Source organism: Staurois parvus, unplaced genomic scaffold, assembly GCF_062004578.1.
Source record: "Staurois parvus isolate SC_StPar_1 unplaced genomic scaffold, SC_StPar_1.0 ptg001719l, whole genome shotgun sequence".
Classification (NCBI taxonomy): domain Eukaryota; kingdom Metazoa; phylum Chordata; class Amphibia; order Anura; family Ranidae; genus Staurois; species Staurois parvus.
In genome coordinates, this window is record NW_028319515.1 from 447,039 (window position 1) to 466,593 (window position 19,555).

At 50.5% G+C, this 19,555-nt stretch overlaps 1 protein-coding gene across 2 annotated transcripts in view; it reads left to right on the top strand.

The window, feature by feature from the left end:
* Positions 1–4,144: 4,144 nt before the first annotated feature.
* The window catches only part of LOC149434652 (protein mono-ADP-ribosyltransferase PARP14-like), a 65,339-nt gene continuing 49,928 nt past the window's right edge, over positions 4,145–19,555 (top strand). The window contains exons 1-3 of one of the 2 annotated variants that reach the window (XM_089663564.1): positions 4,145–4,427; positions 5,752–5,885; positions 13,281–13,314. The gene's annotated coding sequence lies outside the window, so the exon portion shown is untranslated. Of the gene's footprint in view, positions 4,428–5,684; positions 5,886–13,280; positions 13,315–19,363; positions 19,451–19,555 lie in introns of those variants that run through there. The other variant, XM_089663565.1, reaches the window with a different exon arrangement.

Sequence of the window (19,555 nt, forward strand, 5' to 3'; positions counted from 1 at the left end):
ATTGTTTTTCTCACAATCCTGCGAGCTGTTCTGTCTGATATTTTTCTTGGTCTTCCAGATCTTGCTTTAACTTCCACTGTTCCTGATGACTGCCATTTCTTAATGACATTCCGAACAGAGGATATTGACATCTGAAAACGCTTTGCTATCTTCTTATAGCCTTCTCCAGCTTTGTGAGCGTCAACTATTTTCAGTTTCAGTTTTCTAGACAACTGCTTAGAAGAACCCATGGTGCTGATTGTTGGGGCAAGGTCAGATGAGTCGGGGCATTTAAAACCTTTGAGATTGACATCACCTGGTCTTCCCAGACGAAGATTGAGAACAATCCATGACACTGGCAGGTCTCAGCTTGGCAAAGGGGGCAGTGCATGCTATAAATTCTGCAGGGGGCCCAAACTTTTGCAGACGCCATTTTTTTGTTTTCTGTTATTTTGAAAGTGTAAATGATGGAAATAAAATCTAACTTTTGTTGACATATTATAAGAATGTCTAATCTGTAATTTGATGCCTTTTGGAGATTTTTCCATCTTTCCTTGGCTTCTTTATGCACATTAATACACATTTTTAGCTGGGGTGCCCAAACTTTCCATCCCCACTGTACATCCTATTATACATTGTATCATTATATACATCCTATCTCTCTAACTCCTGGCATAGAGGAGGAAAAAATGTTTAAAAAATAAATAAATATTAAAAAAATAAAATAAAAAATAAAGACAAATACCTAGATGAAGGTTTGTTCTAGTTCAGTGCCAGGGTAAGTGTTAGGGTGAAAGGTCAAGTTTAAAAAGTCAGGATTTTTTTATTTACTATTTTAATTGGTGTCAGTGTGTTTTAGGTAAAAAAAAAAAAAAAAACAACAAAATGCGCACTGTTGTTTCTGGGCTGTACTACAGATACAGACGACAAATAGCATCCACATATTTGGTATCGCTGCGATCATCAAGAGCTGGAAAATGTATTTTGGGTTGTTCTTTGGTGGTCGGTTACGGTAGTAACAAGAAACACACTGCTACATTTAAAAAAATGAATTTTTTTTACTATTTTGGGCCAGTTTTCCTTTGATAAAATATATCCATTACCATTTACAACCAAATGAAAGCCCAATTTGTACTGAAAAAAAATTACGGTGTAATCCACCCGGATGTACGAAGTCGTTGTGATGATACGGACGGTTTTACTAACACAGGTCAACGTTGCAGAATTGTGCTTAGGCATTAAGATTTGTTTCCCCCTCAGGAGTGACGGGGTTAAGGAGGGCTGTGGCCGGGTTGGGGGGGGGGGGGGGGGTAGTGAGTAGGAGAACATAGTAGAGAGGATATGGACAACCTCAAAGCAGCAAGAGTGGGCCACGGGGCAAGGCCACCAAGTATGGAAATGACAGCCAGGGTCGGAGCAGCCCCCTAAAGCAAGCGGAAGGGTAGGAGGGGGGGGGGGGGGGGGATATGTAGCTATCCGAGTGGCAACCATGTACCACCTCATAAGCCCCTTGTAATTGGTTCCTAGGGCCGCTATATTTTGGGGAGCCAATTTTGTATCTAACCAGATATCATCCCAGTCAGTGGGATCCAAGTCAAGACCGAGGTGTCTCTCCCGTCTTGCTGCGTATTGCATAGATGAGGGTGATGGAGGCAATGCTGTATTTAGGTGTATTTCTGTTGCCCCAGGCAACACAAAAATTGGCAACCCCTCCTCCCCCGCAGACAGAGCTTGGCACCGACCAACCCCCGTGGAGAGAGACTGACATTGACCAATAACACCCCTGTCCCCCCACCCAAGAGAGCCTTCCACTACCATCGCCCCTCAAACACCAGACGCCCAACCCCCGGCAAGAGAGAGAAGACACTCGCTTTCACAGCTCCGAACATCCCCGGGCTCTACATACACCATCAAGCAGTCCGCAGTCTCTTTCGGTTCCCACCTGGACCCCATGTTGCGTGTGTGTCCCTTCCTCCGTCTCTTCTTCCAGGGGGTGGTGCTGCCCCCTGAAAAATGTCTCCCTAGGCAAATGCCTTGTTGTAAATTCCTCCCTGGCAAAGGCCACCCGTAGAGCCAGGAAAGAAGCCAGCCCAGCAGAAGGCCTGAAGGCCTAAGGGGAAAAGAGCACTCTAGTGGGAAACTGGATTAGCTCCATACCCGGGACTGTTCAACTTACTGTGTCAGGCACTGGATCCCCTTGCCCAGGGATTCCCTCAGGCAACTGGATAAGAGGAGGATTTATCTGGGATCTGGGGGGGGGGGGTATACTAGGAGAGGCTGGAGAACTCTCCAAGTAACGACACTCTTCTATGGACTTGTAGATATTTGCTAAGGAGTTTTTTTGCTGTTCCTTAGTCTCAGTCTCACTCGATTCCCACCTGGTCCCCATGCCACGTGTGTCCCTTCTTCCGTCTCTTCTTCCAGGGGTGGCGCTACCCCCCCACCTGAAAAATTCCACCTTAGGCAGATGCCTTGTGGTAAATACATCCCTGGATGGAGGAGCTAATAACTGAGAATGAAGTGTAGACATTGGGTCTCGGGCGTGTGGGTCGCTCTTACAGAACCGTTCAGATCTGGACATATCCGGTGAGGAGGAATCAGTTGGTAGGTTGGGTGTGAGGAAGTTCTTGAGTTCAGAGCCTGGAAGACCGAAGGTCTCACATAGGATGGGACGGTTTAGAAGGATTTGGGGTCGTTAGCTTGTGGGCCCGAATGAGATTGTTGAGGGCCAATTGTGGGAGGCAGAAGGGGATGTCCAGGCTGGGGTGAAGGCGGGGCTATGAAGGAAGGACAGGAGAGGATTATGGGACAAGTGGCTGTTTCAGCTCACATGACACAGACTTTGTCCGCTGTTGTCACCATCAGGAAACCCGCCCTGAGAAATGCCAGGCAGCCATCACTGGATTGCATGGAAGAATGAAGTGGCTGCAAAGTGGCTGCAGGAGATCAGCAACACCGAGATGCAACAAACAAAAGGTGACAACATGATTTGTTTTGACAATCCTCCATGACACACAGTTCACAGAACAAGCTAAGAACCATCCAGTTGGGGCCCATTCACACCAGCGTGCGTGCGTTATGCATGGTACAATGTGAGCCCGCAGGTGTGCGCTGTGTAGGGGGTGACATTTGTTGGTAAAAGGAATTGAACTGCTTATCTGTTTGTATTTATAGGTCACAAAATGATATTTCCTTCATCTTTATTAAAGTGTAGCGTACGGTGTGGGGGTGACACCATGGGATGTACGGTGTGGGGTGACGCCATGGGACGTACGGGGGGGGGTGACGCCATGGGACGTACGAGGTGGGGGGGGGGGGTGACGCCATGGGACGTACGAGGTGGGGGGGGGGTGACGCCATGGGACGTACGAGGTGGGGGGGGTGGGTGACGCCATGGGACGTACGAGGTGGGGGGGGGGTGACGCCATGGGACGTACGAGGTGGGGGGGGGGTGACGCCATGGGACGTACGAGGTGGGGGGGGTGACGCCATGGGACGTACGAGGTGGGGGGGGTGACGCCATGGGACGTACGAGGTGGGGGGGGGTGACGCCATGGACGTACGAGGTGGGGGGGGTGACGCCATGGACGTACGAGGTGGGGGGGGGGGGTGACGCCATGGGACGTACGAGGTGGGGGGGGGGGGTGACGCCATGGGACGTACGAGGTGGGGGGGGGTGACGCCATGGGACGTACGAGGTGGGGGGGGGGGGGTGACACCATGGGACATGAGGTGGGGGGGGGTGACGCCATGGGACATACGGAGAACTGCCTTGTCTGTGTGTTGGGGAAGACTTCCCAGCATGCCGTGTAAATGGGTCCATCTGGTTTGTTGTTCTTGTCTGTATCCCAGAATATGTCGCCTTTTAGTTCCTCTTTCTTCTTTATCTGTAACTTGAAACTTTGTAACAAAAAAATAGAACTTTAGAGGAAACAATGTTTCTATTTCCTTGTGTCTGAGGATGGATGAGGATTCTGTGTACTAATACTGAGACCTCCTCCGCCTGTCCATTACACCCTCCCCCCCCCAATGTACCATAATGAACAGCAAGTCCCAGCAATCCCTCATAGAAAGTCAATGCCGGCTGCAGGACCTGACACGGAACCTTTCCTGGAGACAGAAAGTCATGTGACCTGCAGTAAAAGAAAGTGAAACTGTCTTTGGAGTTCATTCTTCATAACTATCCTCGCCCAGAAAACAGCGACCTCCACACCCCACTTGGCTGTACGACCTCACCTACCGCTAACCGACCCCCACCATGGGGGACAGCAGGTACCTGCACCCTGTGGCCCTAACCTGGAGCCAGGGGCCACAGAAACTGAAATAGCTGAAGAATAAACTGCAACTGTATTTCGGGAGTAAAAGTAAATCAGACGGAGGAGAGTGTGAGATCCGAGACAGCGACTGCAGCCCGGGGTACATCACCGTATACTTCAAGGAGGAGAAAGGTAGGTACTGGGGTGGGGGCATTATAATATACTACTAGAAGGAGGGGGCAGGTAAGTACCGAGGACTGGAGGGGATCCTCATACACTACAAGGAGGGGGCAGGTAAGTACCGAGGACTGGAGGGGATCCTCATACACTACAAGGAGGGGGCAGGTAAGTACCGAGGACTGGAGGGGATCCTCATACACTACAAGGAGGGGCAGGTAAGTACCGAGGACTGGAGGGGATCCTCATACACTACAAGGAGGGGGCAGGTAAGTACCGAGGACTGGAGGGGATCCTCATACACTACAAGGAGGGGGCAAGTATTGAGGACTGGAGGGGGATCCTCATACACTACAAGGAGGGGGCAGGTAAGTACCGAGGACTGGAGGGGATCCTCATACACTACAAGGGGGCAGGTAAGTACTGAGGACTGGAGGGGGATCCTCATACACTACAAGGAGGGGGCAGGTAAGTACTGAGGACTGGAGGGGGATCCTCATACACTACAAGGAGGGGGCAGGTAAGTACTGAGGACTGGAGGGGATCCTCATACACTACAAGGGGGCAGGTAAGTACTGAGGACAGGAAGGGATCCCCATACACTACAAGGAGGGGGCAGGTAAGTACTGAGGACAGGAAGGGATCCTCATACACTACAAGGAGGAGGCAGGTAAGTACTGAGGACTGGAGGGGATCCTAATACACTACAAGGAGGGGGCAGGTAAGTACTGAGGACTGGAGGGGATCCTCATACACTACAAGGAGGGGGCAGGTAAGTACCGAGGACTGGAGGGGATCCTCATACACTACAAGGGGGCAGGTAAGTACTGAGGACTGGAGGGGGATCCTCATACACTACAAGGAGGGGGCAGGTAAGTACTGAGGACTGGAGGGGATCCTCATACACTACAAGGAGGGGGCAGGTAAGTACTGAGGACAGGAAGGGATCCCCATACACTACAAGGAGGGGGCAGGTAAGTACTGAGGACAGGAAGGGATCCTCATACACTACAAGGAGGAGGCAGGTAAGTACTGAGGACTGGAGGGGATCCTCATACACTACAAGGAGGAGGCAGGTAAGTACTGAGGACTGGAGGGGATCCTCATACACTACAAGGAGGAGGCAGGTAAGTTCTGGGGACTGGAGGGGATCCTCCAGGCAGGTAAGTACTGAGGACTGGAGGGGATCCTCATACACTACAAGGAGGGGCAGGTAAGTACTGAGGATCAGAGGGGATCCTCCAGGCAGGTAAGTACAGGGGGGAATAGAGGAATGTAGGAAGGACAGGACTGTCTGGATGGTCCAATATACAATATCTGGGAATCTTCTCTATCGCAGCACGAGATCGGGTTCTGCAGAGGAAGGATCATGAACTGAAATTACCAGATGGAACGACATTACAGCTGGAAGTCCGATTACCGGAAGACACACAGAGTACAACGACCTCCCCACCCCCACAGGACAAGCCTGAGGTAAGTGTTGGGGTACGGGGGGGGGGGGGGGAGGGGCTCACAGGGGTGCAGGGGGGGCTCACAGGGGTGCAGGGGTTCAGTCTTGGCCGATGTTGATGCCACCTCCGGTCTCTGAGCTCACATCTTCCATATATATGAGAACTAAATGTCACCACATTGAGGACTTTTATGGCCCATGTATGGAAGGGGCTCATTCTGTATATCTGTCAGAGGGGGGCTCTCCTCTCCTGGATGATGCTGGGCACATTGTGCACCAAACATCAGGCAACATCCATCCGGTCATCGGCTCAAATCCCAACCACGGCACCACCTGCCTGGAGTTTGCATGTTCTCCCTGTGTCTGTGTGAGTTTCCTTCGGTTACTCCAGTTCCCTCCCCCATTCCAAAAACATGCCGGGAGGATAATTGGCTCCGGTCTAAATTGTCCCTACTATGTGTATGTATGAATGTGAGTTAGGGACCTTAGACTGTACGCTCCTCGGGGGCGGGGACCGATGTGAATGTACAATATATACATGTATAGAGCTGTGTGAATTGTTGAAGTGTAGTAGACATGTAGGAGGAAATTGTCCAATACTGAGGAGGAGAGCAGAGAGAGACGTGTTGCCTGAACCATGAATGGTAGAGGGGTCTTCTAGTGCCAGGAAGCAGAAGGATAGCTGGGACAGGGAGTGAACATGGAGAGGGAGCAGACAGGGCATCTGAGCATGCTCACTGAGGGTGTACACCTGACTGGGTATAAGAACCCTCCAGTACTTCTGGGAACGGACAAGAAATGTTCTTTTTATATCCTATAGTTCAGCTTTGTCCCGACCCTTCATACGAAGACAGATATGGGCCGGTCATAAATTGTCACTTTGTAGAAGATGGCGACACCATCGCAATGTAAATGTGAGTCGTCTTTAGTCTGATCCTTCATACATACAGTTGTGCTCAAAAGTCTCCCTCCCCCGGCAGAAATTGTGAAATTTTGGCATTGATATTGAAAATGTGACTTATCTGCCAAAAAATGTTCTTTTATTGAAGGATGGTGATCATATGAAGCCATTTATTATCACAGAGTTGTTTGGCTCCTTTTTAAATCATAATAACAGAAATCTCCCAAATGGCCTGGATCAGAAGTCTCCGCCCCCGGGTTGGAAGTATCCGCCCCCAGATCAGAAGTCCCCGCCCCCCGGAATGTTCGGCCTTGGTACAGACACACAAGGTGACACACACGGGGTACAATGCCAATTAGAGGTTAATGTCCCACATCTGTGGCTTTTTAAATTGCAGTCAGTGTCAGTGTATAAATAGTCGGTGAGGTTGTTAGCTCTCAGGTGGAAGCACTGACTGGGATAGATACTGAGCCATGGGGAGCAAACAAGGTAATGGAACTTTAGAAAGATGGAAAAGGACATAATAAAGATGTCCAGAGACTTGAATATGCCGGTCATCAGTGTTACATCACCTATTAACCCCTCGCCTACCAGGCACTTATACCCCCTTCCTTACCAGGCCAATTTTCAGCTTTCAGCGCTGCCGCACTTTGATTGACAATTGTGCAATCATGCAACATTGTACCCATATGAAATTTTGATCATTTTTTTCTCACAAAGAGAGCTTTTTGGTGGTATTTAATCGCCACTGGGCGCTTTACTTTTTGCGCTATAAATAAAAAAAGTGCAAAAAATGAGGAAAAAAAAAAAAGTTTGTTTCTATTATAAAATTTTTCAAACAGGTAATTTTTCCTCCTTCACTGATGTGCGTTGATGAGGCAGCACTGATGGGCACTGATAGGCGGCACTGATGGGCACTGATAGGCGGCACTGATAGGCGGCACTAATGAGGTGTCACAGATAGGCGGCACTGATAGGTACTGATAGATGGCACTGACTGGCATCACTGCTGGGCACTGACTGGCGGCACTGACTGGCACAACCGCTGGGCTGCACTGGTGGGTGGCACAGGCGGGTGGCACTGGTGGGCACAGGTGTGTGACACTGCAGAGTGGCACAGGTGGGTGCACTGCTGGGCACAGGTGGGCGGAGCTAGTGGGCGCACTGCTCGGCACAGGTGGGTGGAACTTGCGTGTGGCACTGCTGGGCACCGATCATCAGGGCACTGATCATCAGTGCCCTGATGATCGGTGCCGATCCCCGCTCTGACAACTGCCGGTTCTTGGCAGTACTTTCCTCACGATCTGACAGCGTGAGGAAAGTGCAGCCGAGAACCGGCATTTGCATTTTCACGGTGATCAACGTGTTATTGGACACCTCTGATCACGTGGTAAAAGGCCTCTGTGATTGGCCTTTTACCACATCACGTGATCAGCTGTGTCCGTAGGACACAGCGATCACGGAGATCGCCGGGTGCGCGCCCCCTGGGGCGCGCAGGAGAGCGCGTTCTGGGAGGACATCATATGACGTCCACTCAGAACTGGCCGACCGCAGTGTAGCCGTCATTCGGCTATCTGCGGTCGGCAACTAGTTAAGAAGTGGAAAGTTCGGGGATCTCTTGATACGAAGCCAAGGTCAGGTAGACCAAGAAAGATGGCAGCCACAACTGCCAGAAGAATTGTCCGGGAAAAAAATCTTTAAATTTAGGGTAGATGAGAATGAGGTGATTGTAGCCGTATTAGTGCACTTGCGACAGAAACAATGGAGTACTGACGTGATACTTTTTTTTATTTGCACTAACATACAATTTTAAGGACAAGCTTTCGGGGAGTGTCCCCTTCTTCAAGGTCCAAGCAGTGCTATCAGCATCAGTATTAGTACTGCTTGGACCTCGAAGGGGACACTCCCCGAAAGCTTGTCCTCAAAATTGTATGTTAGTGCAAATAAAAAAAGTATCACGTCAGTACTCCATTGTTTCTGGGGTAGATGAGAAGGAATCTTTAAGTTTAGGGTAGTTGATAACTGTCAAAAGTCCTGCGTAACAAGGTAACGGAACTTTATAAAGATGGAAAAGGACATAAAAAGATGTCCAAAGCCTTGAATATCCCAGTCAGTGCCTTTACATCACCTATTAAGAAGTGGAAAGTTCGGGGATCTCCAGATACCAAGCCAAGGTCCGGGAGACCAAGAAAGCTTGCAGCCACAACTGCCAGAAGAATTGTTCGGGATACAAAGGGAAACCCTCCATAGGTCACCACAAGAAAAATCCAGGCTGCTCTGGAAAAAGACGGTGCGGTTGTATTGAAGGAGCACAATGTGAAGACGCTTGAACAAAAATAAGCTGCATGAGTGAGGTGCCAGAAAGAAGCCTTTACTGCATCAATGACACAAAGGCCCGGTTAGGCGTGTCAAGGTGTTGTCAGGCATATTGTAACCGGGCTTTTTTGTGTCATTGATGCAGTAAAAGCTCCACGCAGCTCATTTTTGTTCAAGTATCACCGTATTGTACTCCTTAAAAACAACCTTCTTTTTCCAGAGCAGCCTGCATGTCTCCTGAGGTCACCTGTGGGGGGTTTTTCTTTGAGTCCTGGACAAATCTTCTGTCAGTTGTGGCTGCAATCTTTCTTGGTCTACCTGACCTTGGCTTGGTATCAAGAGATCCCCGAACTTTCTACTTCTTAATAGGTGATTGAACAGTACTGATTGGCATATTCAAGGCTTTGGACATATTTTTATGTCCTTTTCCATCTTTATAAAGTTCCATTACCTTGTTACGCAGGACTTTTGACAGTTCTTTTCTGCTCCCCAGGGCTCAGTATCTAGCCTAGTCAGTGCTTCCACGTAAGAGCGAACAAACTCATTGACTATTTATACACTGACACTAATTGCAATTTAAAAAACCACAGATGTGGGACATTAACCTCTAATTGGCATTGTAACCCGTGTGTCACCTTGTGTGTCTGTACCAAGGCCAAACATTCCAGGGGGCGGAGACTTTTGATCCTGGGGGGGGCGGAGACTTTTGATCCTGGGGGGGGCGGAGACTTTTGATCCGGGCCATTTGGGGGATTTCTGTTATCATTAGGTTTTAAAAAGGAGCCAAACAACTCTGTGATCATAAAGGTCTTCGTATGGTCACCATCCTTCAATAAAAGGATTTTTTGGCAGATCAGTCATATTTTCAATATCAAAATTTTACAATTTCTGCCAGGGGAGGGAGACTTTTGAGTACAACTGTAAATCCCTCAGTGGATGGGTGGTGGACCCAACCCTCAGGAGTGCAATCTCAACTTCTATTAAGATATACTAGACCCCTGAGAAGGCTCGAGGTTTGGGAAAGAAAAGCAGATATCTTGACCAGCCTTTTTCAACAAGGGTGCCCAGGAACAATGGGGTGCCTTCAGGTTTCTTCTGGGGGGGGGGCCTTGGAAAAATGCCTAAAAAATGGCCAAAACGTTGTATACAAGCCAGCGGGGTGGATAAATCAAAAAAGCCAGAGGTCTTTATTGTCCACCGCTGCAGCCTTCCACCTGCTGGTGTCCTAACATCCAATGATGTCATCTGTTGATAAGGAAGACATCAGCACAGCATCCTTGTTTGCCCGTCCCCTGCCCCTCTCCATCAGCTCTGGGGTCACATTAGCTGAGTGAGGGAGAAGAGAAATATTGGATTGCTAGTCAGTACCAGTGTGCAAAGGTGTATTTGCTTTGGAAGAACAAAAAAAAAAATCACATCTAATGTTGGGTGTCCTTCGTGGTCTGATGTAGGTAATACTATTCATTTTGTTTTTTATATCTGTAAGGCCTATGAAATGTGTCGGTCTTGGACCCTTTGTTTCTTGGATCATTTTTACAATAAAGCATCGTTGCCCAATTGCCAGGAACATGAGAAGTGACCGATGTCGTTTCTCTAGGCCAAAGGAACAGTCACAAGACATTAGACTGCTTAAAGCAAGATAAGAACTTGTTTGTGGGATTGAACGTGTTTATGACGTCTAGAAATGTTACATTAGAAGATAAGAACTTGTTTAACCGCCTCCCGCCCGCCCTATAAGGAAGTGACGGGCGCAAGGCGGTTCTCTCATTCTGGGAGGACGTCATATGACATCCTACCATTCTTACCGCGCATGCGTGGCTCCGGGAGCGCGCAACGCGGCGATCGGCAGTGCACTGTGTCCCTCGGATACAGCGGATCACCGTTCAATGGAAAGAGCCGAAGATGTCGGCTCGGTCATGTGATCAGCTGTGTCCAATCACAGCTGATCACATGTAAACAGGGAAATGCCGGTTATCAGCATTTCTCTCCCCACGAGCTGTCACGCTGACAGGAGAGGAGAGCTGGTAATCGACATTCCTCAGGGGGGACATGTACACAGATCATCAGAGTACTGATGATCAGTGTGCCCTGATGATCAGTGTAGCCCCAGCAGTGCCACCTGTCAGTGTCCATCAGTGCCAGCTGTCAGTGCTCATCCATGCTACTTGCCAGTGCCCATCAGTGCCACATATCAGTGCCCATCTGAGCTGCCTTTCAGTGTCACCCATCAGTGCCGCCTATCAATGGTGCCAGTCAGTGCCGCCTATCAGTGCCAGTCAGTGCCGCCTATCAGTGCCACCTTTCAATGCCCATCAGTGCCACCTACCAGTGCCTCCTTATCGGTGCCACCCATCAGTGTCCATCAGTGCAGCCTATCAGTGCCCATCAGTGCAGCCTCATTAGCGCACATCAGTGAAAGAGAAAAATCACTTATTTACAAAAATTTTATAACAAAAACTAAGAAAATGTTTTTTGCTTTCTAAATTTTCAGTGGTTTTTGGTTTGTTTACGAAAAAATAAAAAACCCTGAGGCGATTAAATACCACCAAAAGAAAGCTCTGTCTAAAAAAAAAGATAAATATTTCATATGGGTGCAATGTTGCATGACCGCGCAATTGTCATTCAAATTGTAATAGCGCTGAAAGCTGGAAATTGGCCTGGGCAGGAAGGGGGTAGAAGTGCCCGGTAGGCAGGAAGGGGGTGGAAGTGCCCGGTAGGCAGGAAGGGGGTGGAAGTGCCCGGTAGGCAGGAAGGGGGTGGAAGTGCCCGGTAGGCAGGAAGGGGGTGGAAGTGCCCGGTAGGCTAGTGGTTAAAGATGGCTGCTTGCTTGAGAAGATAGAAATCTTTAAGTTTAGGGTAGATTAGAAGAAATCCTTAAAGTGGAGTTCCACTCATTTTATCAAAAAATAAAAGTCAGCATCTACAAAAACTGTATCTGCTGACTTTTAAATAACAGCCACTTACCTGTCCCTCGGTCCCGCGGTGTGTCCCCCTGCAGCCGTTTCACTGGCCGTTCTGGATTCCTGGAGGGTAGCATCTTCAGTGTGGGCCCCTGGCTGTGACTGCTTGCGGTTTCACAACCGGGTACCCACTGCGCATGCGTGAGTAGAGCTGCGCTTCATGAATGGTCCTGTGGTCTTCTGGGACCTGTCACGTGTCTCAGAAGACTATGGGGAGAGAAGGAGGGAGGACACCTTCCATTTCCGATTGCCTAGGCGATCCGACCGCAATTGGGAGCCAGTACCTGTTATATTTGGGTACCCGCTCCCTCCGCCCCCCGAAGGCGCCAATCCTTAATGGGGAGCAGTCCTTAAAGCGGAACTTCCCCTTTTGGGTGGCGCTCCGCTTTAAGTTTAGGGTAGATGAGAAGCTGATCTAAAGCAAAAATGTGACTCCTTAGATAATGTTGTTTATTCAATATAGTGGCTGGACGTGACTGTTATTATGGAACCTTTCTGTTAGCTCCTCCTAGAGTGGGTGTGGCGCCCGCCCACTTTGGGAAAGCTGCCAGGAAAAAGGGTTTGAAAGCCGAGAGTTTAAACGGGATCAATGGGAGCCTTCCTAGCAGCAGGGGACGCTCTGACACTGGGACTCTTGCCAAGGCTATATGGGCTCATCGATTGGTCGCGTTTACGGCTTCCCCGTGATCCCCTGTGCAGTATGGTTCCGTTGGCGTCTGTTCCTTCCCATCTTCCCATAGCTTTGGCAATGTATTAATTCTATGCTGTGACACTGTCCAATGATGTGTCTATTTCCTGCTGTAATGCTCACATTATTATTGGTGTGTGTTATTATGCAGATTGTGATGACTATAAGATAGATCCTCCTGTGTGTCGTGTGATAATAAAAGTGGAAGTTTTGACAATGCAAGAATATTGCAGTTGGATTCTGTTATTTCTTGGAGTGCCGAGTGAATGCTATGATGTGCCAGGGAAGGTGTTCATTTGGTAGAGGGTCTTTCACATGCTTAGAATAATTAACGGTGTAAATGCTGATTAAAGGTACCTGTGTGACTACCTGTCTATTGTGTGTATATGACTTGCTTTTAGTTATTGCATCCAGCATTGCATTACAATATTTTAGAATGGGGTGCCTCATGACACGTGTATAATTGTAAAGGGTGCCTTGACTGAAAAAAGGCTGAGAATCACTGATCTAGATCTAATGTGATGATTTTATGTTTTTGTTTTTTTTTTTGCAGGCTTCCAAAACTGAGAAGAGCCAGAAACTCCCAGGTAACTGAATATTGAATTTACAGGAGTGCATTCCAACTTATAAACCTCCACAGGAAAGTATCTATAGCAACCTTTCCCCATCAGGGTTCCTCCAGAGGTTGCCCGGGGTTTGTGACTTCTGAGTAGTGATCTGTTGATGCCCATATAATTCTGCCACCAACACAACTCATTCTCTCCACTGACCACCAGTGCAAGGAATCCCTTCACCAACATAGGATGGAAAAGGCACCACAAAGCTGTAGTTATCAATATTAAAAGGGGTTCCCCAAAACTTGAATATTCTTTCAAGGATTGTTCCATAGGAAAAAGGTTGAGGAAGGCTGTATTGTGCTGTGCATATGAAATAAAGACAGTCCTCTGGAGGGTAATATGGTCCCCAAAACAAACACTGAGTAAAAAGGGCAATATGCAGTCAACACACTGGCAATTATGACAATGTACCGGAAATAAATATGTAAATGTCACAATACCCCATTGATGATAATGTGATAATTTGCTGCAATATCCAGGTGATAATAGCAGAACAAGGCAGCCCAGTATGCCTCATGAACCCCCAATCATTCCTTCCCTGTACTCAAGGAACTGTGGGCAGTGTGTGAGCCACTAAGCCCCTCTCCCTCCATATCCTCTCTGTGGCCACAGTGAGGTATTGGAGGAGACCAAAGGTCAATGCCACCATCTCTGTCTTCTCTACCTTGGAATATCGGGAAGTTATAAAATAAAAATGTGTATGGCTGTAGACTGTGGGATGGAGGAAGGCCCAGGAGGTTAGTACCCAGAGGGACGTCGAGAGCGAGAGAGAGAGCGAGAGAGAGAGCGAGAGAGAGGAGGGGGGGGCGGAGAGAGCGAGAGAGAGAGCGAGAGAGAGAGCGAGAGAGAGGAGGGGGGGGCGGAGAGAGCGAGAGAGAGAGCGAGAGAGAGAGCGAGAGAGAGGAGGGGGGGCGGAGAGAGCGAGAGAGAGAGCGAGAGAGAGAGCGAGAGAGAGAGCGAGAGAGAGAGCGAGAGAGAGAGCGAGAGAGAGAGCGAGAGAGAGAGCGAGAGAGAGAGCGGAGGGGGAGCGAGAGAGAGAGAGAGAGAGAGAGAGGAGGGGGGGCGGAGAGAGAGAGAGAGAGCGAGAGAGAGAGAGAGAGAGAGGAGGGGGGGCGGAGAGAGCGAGAGAGAGAGAGCGAGAGAGAGAGAGAGAGAGAGGAGGGGGGGCGGAGAGAGCGAGAGAGAGAGAGAGAGAGAGAGAGAGAGAGAGAGAGAGAGAGAGAGAGGAGGGGGGGCGGAGAGAGCGAGAGAGAGAGAGAGAGAGAGAGAGAGAGAGAGAGAGAGAGGAGGGGGGGCGGAGAGAGCGAGAGAGAGAGAGAGAGAGAGCGAGAGGAGGGGGGCGGAGAGAGAGAGAGAGAGAGAGCGAGAGGAGGGGGGCGGAGAGAGAGAGAGAGAGAGAGAGAGAGAGAGAGAGAGAGAGCGAGAGGAGGGGGGGCGGAGAGAGAGAGAGAGAGAGGGGGGGACGTAGAGAGAGAGAGAGAGAGGGGGAACGTAGAGAGAGAGAGAGGAGGGGGGAACGTAGAGAGAGAGAGGAGGGGGGGAACGTAGAGAGAGAGAGGAGGGGGGGAACGTAGAGAGAGAGAGGAGGGGGGGAACGTAGAGAGAGAGAGGAGGGGGGGAACGTAGAGAGAGAGAGGAGGGGGGGAACGTAGAGAGAGAGAGGAGGGGGGGAACGTAGAGAGAGAGAGGAGGGGGGGAACGTAGAGAGAGAGAGGAGGGGGGGAACGTAGAGAGAGAGAGGAGGGGGGGAACGTAGAGAGAGAGAGGAGGGGGGGAACGTAGAGAGAGAGAGGAGGGGGGGAACGTAGAGAGAGAGAGGAGGGGGGGAACGTAGAGAGAGAGAGGAGGGGGGGAACGTAGAGAGAGAGAGGAGGGGGGGGACGGAGAGAGAGAGGGGGGCGTAGAGAGAGAGAGAGAGAGAGGAGGGGGGAACGTAGAGAGAGAGAGAGGAGGGGGGAACGTAGAGAGAGAGAGAGGAGGGGGGGACGGAGAGAGAGAGGAGGGGGGGACGGAGAGAGAGAGGGGGGCGTAGAGAGAGAGGGGGGCGTAGAGAGAGAGAGAGAGGGGGGGGGACAGAGAGAGAGAGGGGGGGGGACAGAGAGAGAGAGGGGGGGGACATAGAGAGAGAGGGGGGGGGACATAGAGAGAGAGAGGGGGGGGACATAGAGAGAGAGAGGGGGGGGACATAGAGAGAGAGAGGGGGGGGACATAGAGAGAGAGAGGGGGGGACATAGAGAGAGAGAGGGGGGGACATAGAGAGAGAGAGGGGGGGGACATAGAGAGAGAGAGGGGGGGGACATAGAGAGAGAGAGGGGGGGGACATAGAGAGAGAGAGGGGGGGGACATAGAGAGAGAGAGGGGGGGGACATAGAGAGAGAGAGGGGGGGACATAGAGAGAGAGAGGGGGGGACATAGAGAGAGAGAGGGGGGGGACATAGAGAGAGAGAGGGGGGGGACATAGAGAGAGAGAGGGGGGGACATAGAGAGAGAGGGGGGGGGAGACATAGAGAGAGAGAGGGGGGGGGACATAGAGAGAGAGAGGGGGGGGGACATAGAGAGAGAGGGGGGGGGACATAGAGAGAGAGAGGGGGGGGACATAGAGAGAGAGAGGGGGGGGACATAGAGAGAGAGAGAGGGGGGGGACATAGAGAGAGAGAGAGGGGGGGGACATAGAGAGAGAGAGAGGGGGGGGACATAGAGAGAGAGAGGGGGGGGACATAGAGAGAGAGAGAGGGGGGGGACATAGAGAGAGAGAGAGGGGGGGGACATAGAGAGAGAGAGAGGGGGGGGACATAGAGAGAGAGAGAGGGGGGGGACATAGAGAGAGAGAGAGGGGGGGGACATAGAGAGAGAGAGGGGGGGGGACATAGAGAGAGAGAGGGGGGGGGACATAGAGAGAGAGGGGGGGGGCATAGAGAGAGAGGGGGGGGGCATAGAGAGAGAGGGGGGGGGACGGAGAGAGAGAGAGAGAGAGAGAGAGGGGGGGACGGAGAGAGAGAGAGAGAGAGGGGGGGGGACGGAGAGAGAGAGAGAGAGGGGGGGCGGAGAGAGAGAGAGAGAGAGGGGGGGCGGAGAGAGAGAGAGAGAGAGGGGGGGGGCGGAGAGAGAGAGAGAGGGGGCGGAGAGAGAGAGGGGGGGGGCGGAGAGAGAGAGAGAGGGGGGGCGTAGAGAGAGAGAGAGAGATGGGGGGCGTAGAGAGAGAGAGAGATGGGGGGCGTATAGAGAGAGAGAGAGATGGGGGGCGTATAGAGAGAGAGAGAGAGGGTGGGGGCGTATAGAGAGAGAGAGAGGGTGGGGCGTAGAGAGAGAGAGAGAGGGTGGGGCGTAGAGAGAGAGAGAGAGAGAGAGAGGGTGGGGCGTAGAGAGAGAGAGAGAGAGGGTGGGGCGTAGAGAGAGAGAGAGAGAGGGTGGGGCGTAGAGAGAGAGAGAGAGGGGGGGGGCGTAGAGAGAGAGAGAGAGAGGGGGGGGCGTAGAGAGAGAGAGAGGGGGGGACGTAGAGAGAGAGAGAGGGGGGGACGTAGAGAGAGAGAGGGGGGGGGGACGTAGAGAGAGAGAGAGAGGGGGGGCGTAGAGAGAGAGAGAGAGGGGGGGCGTAGAGAGAGAGAGAGAGGGGGGGCGTAGAGAGAGAGAGAGAGGGGGGGCGTAGAGAGAGAGAGAGGGGGGGCGTAGAGAGAGAGAGAGAGAGAGCGTAGAGAGAGAGAGAGAGAGAGAGAGAGAGAGAGGGGGGGCGTAGAGAGAGAGGGGGGACGTGGAGAGAGAGAGAGAGAGAGAGAGACACACACACACGTCGAGAGAGGGACGTCGAGAGAGGGACGTCGAGAGAGAGAGAGACGTCGAGAGAGAGAGAGACGTCGAGAGAGAGAGAGACGTCGAGAGAGAGAGAGACGTCGAGAGAGAGAGAGACGTCGAGAGAGAGAGAGAGGGAGAGGGAGAGGGAGAGATGAACAGCGACTGGCAGTGCCTGGCCGCAGAGAGAGGCTCGGAGGCAAATGCAGTAAGCACAAGTTCTCCAAGGAGCTTTGGCAACAATCCCTGTGCTGTCCTTCTTCCTCTGGAACCTTTTCCTACTCTAAGCACATTCACCCTATCAAGTGAGCTCCTGTCCCTAACCCAGCCACATGCAGAATGCGTGCCAACTGCAGTGAGCCAGAGCTTTTTGTAAGTTCTGCCCTCACTAAAGATGGCCACAGAGGTCACCCTGGTGGAAGTGTCCAATTGGACAGCAGTCCACCTCATGATACATACAGAGGCCTAAGAATGGATATTCCTCCCAGGGGCGGACTGACCATTTGAAATCTCGGACACTGCCCGAGGTCAGTAGTTAGGGGTCCCATGAGATGCCTCTGGTACCTTTTTCATAGGCTTTTTTGAGTTTGGGCAAGAACACAGGGGCCCCATGATCCCCTATTGCCCGGGGGCCCCATGAGTTGTCAGTCCGCCCCTGATTCCTCCTGTCCTCCACTCTCCCTGCAAGGTGGATGCAACAGCATCTGTGTAGGGAAGTCAACTTGCACCTGCCTACATGGCAAGCAAAGAACTTGCACATGCTCAGTAGCAATTTTATGGACTAATTATGTAAAATGCACAAATGATGTTGTGTTTCCTAAGACTGTGTGCTAAGAGATGGTTGGCCACCCATTTTGTGCACCACTCATGTCCGTTTGCCAAATCACATGTCACAATGAGCATATACCCCCCCAGTCGCCATCTTGGACAAACCTCTTCTTATCCAAGGAAAACCTGACCATTTGAAATAGTAACCCTTGTAGAAGAAGAATATTTTGTCAGGAATAGTGAAAGTGATTTTCAATTTTTAGGAGGAGGCAGGATAGACATCCCTAAAGAGGTTTCCAAGTATCCACTAAAGGTGGACAGAGTAGGACAGATTGCGGTAGAGAGTTCCAGAGGATGGAAGATGCTCTGGAGAAATCCTGGAGATGGGCATGAAAGGAGGTGATGAGGGAACTAGTGAGCAGGAGGTACTGGGAGGAACAAAGAGGATGGTTTGAGTGATATTTGGAGATGTGGCTGGTGATGTAGCTCGGGGAAGCCTTTGTATGTTGTTCTTAGTAGTCTGAATTTTATTCATTAGGCAAAGGAAAGCCAGTGGAGGGATAGGCAGAGAGGAGAGGCCGACACTGAATGGTTGGTGAGGTGGATGACTGGCAGGAGCATTCATGATGGACTGAGGGTGGGATGGCTTGTGTAGAGGAGGCCAGTAAGGAGGGAGCTGCAATAGTCAAGGTGAGAGATAACAGGGGAGCAGATTAGTATATTGCTGGTGGAGTTGGTTAGGAAGGGATGTAGTTTGGAAGGTTATGGAGCTTAAGGCGGCAAGATTTCGGCATTGATTGGATGTGAGGCTGGAAGGAGAGGTCAGAGTCCAGGGTTACACCTAACATCCTGGCATTAGAGAAGGAACTAATAGGTTTTGATCTTCATGAAAATGTTGGGGGAGGGGGCAAATATCATGAGCTCAGTGTGTGACCTCCATACTGATATGTCAGATTTGCGTGTCATCAGCATAGAGATGGTATTGGAATCCACACATTGTTATCACGTTTCATACACCATAGAATGTTATCACTTGTCCATAATTATCAGCAGTGGTTGTGGTGACCTTCAGTATCTGCAAATTTCAAGCAAATGGGCAAGATTTCTAAGCTGTCCACATACGGTCAGGGTGGTGGGAAGCGGGTTGGGGTAACAAATGTAGAACTACCCCCTCAAGGGTTGCTTAGTCATTTTTGGGTTCCCTCTCAATCTGGACCTCTTGTTGAAAGCCCAACCTCTGCTGACACCACCGTGCTCTTGTGACCAAAGTAAATCGCACCTGTAAGATGGACTCACACACAAGTCAGTATAGACCAATATGAACTTTATATTGGAATTAAAGGTAACTTGGTCAAAAAGAACAAAATGACACTGATATATGCAGCAAATATAATCACTCTTAGTAATTGTGAGCAAAAGTAACAACATTCATCATAAAGCAACAATAACTAACTATAATTATCAGGCCGGCTTTCAGAATCAGTCCACTACCTCCAATCTGAGGAGACTGCTGAATCCCCCAGTGAGCAGAAAAACAACCAACAAGAAACAGGTAAGCTCACTGAGGGTCCTCAGAACTAGATGGCAAGGATTAGATGTGAAGGAAAGAGAATTCTCATTTGAAATTGAGCACTGTCCCTTTAAGAACACTACAATG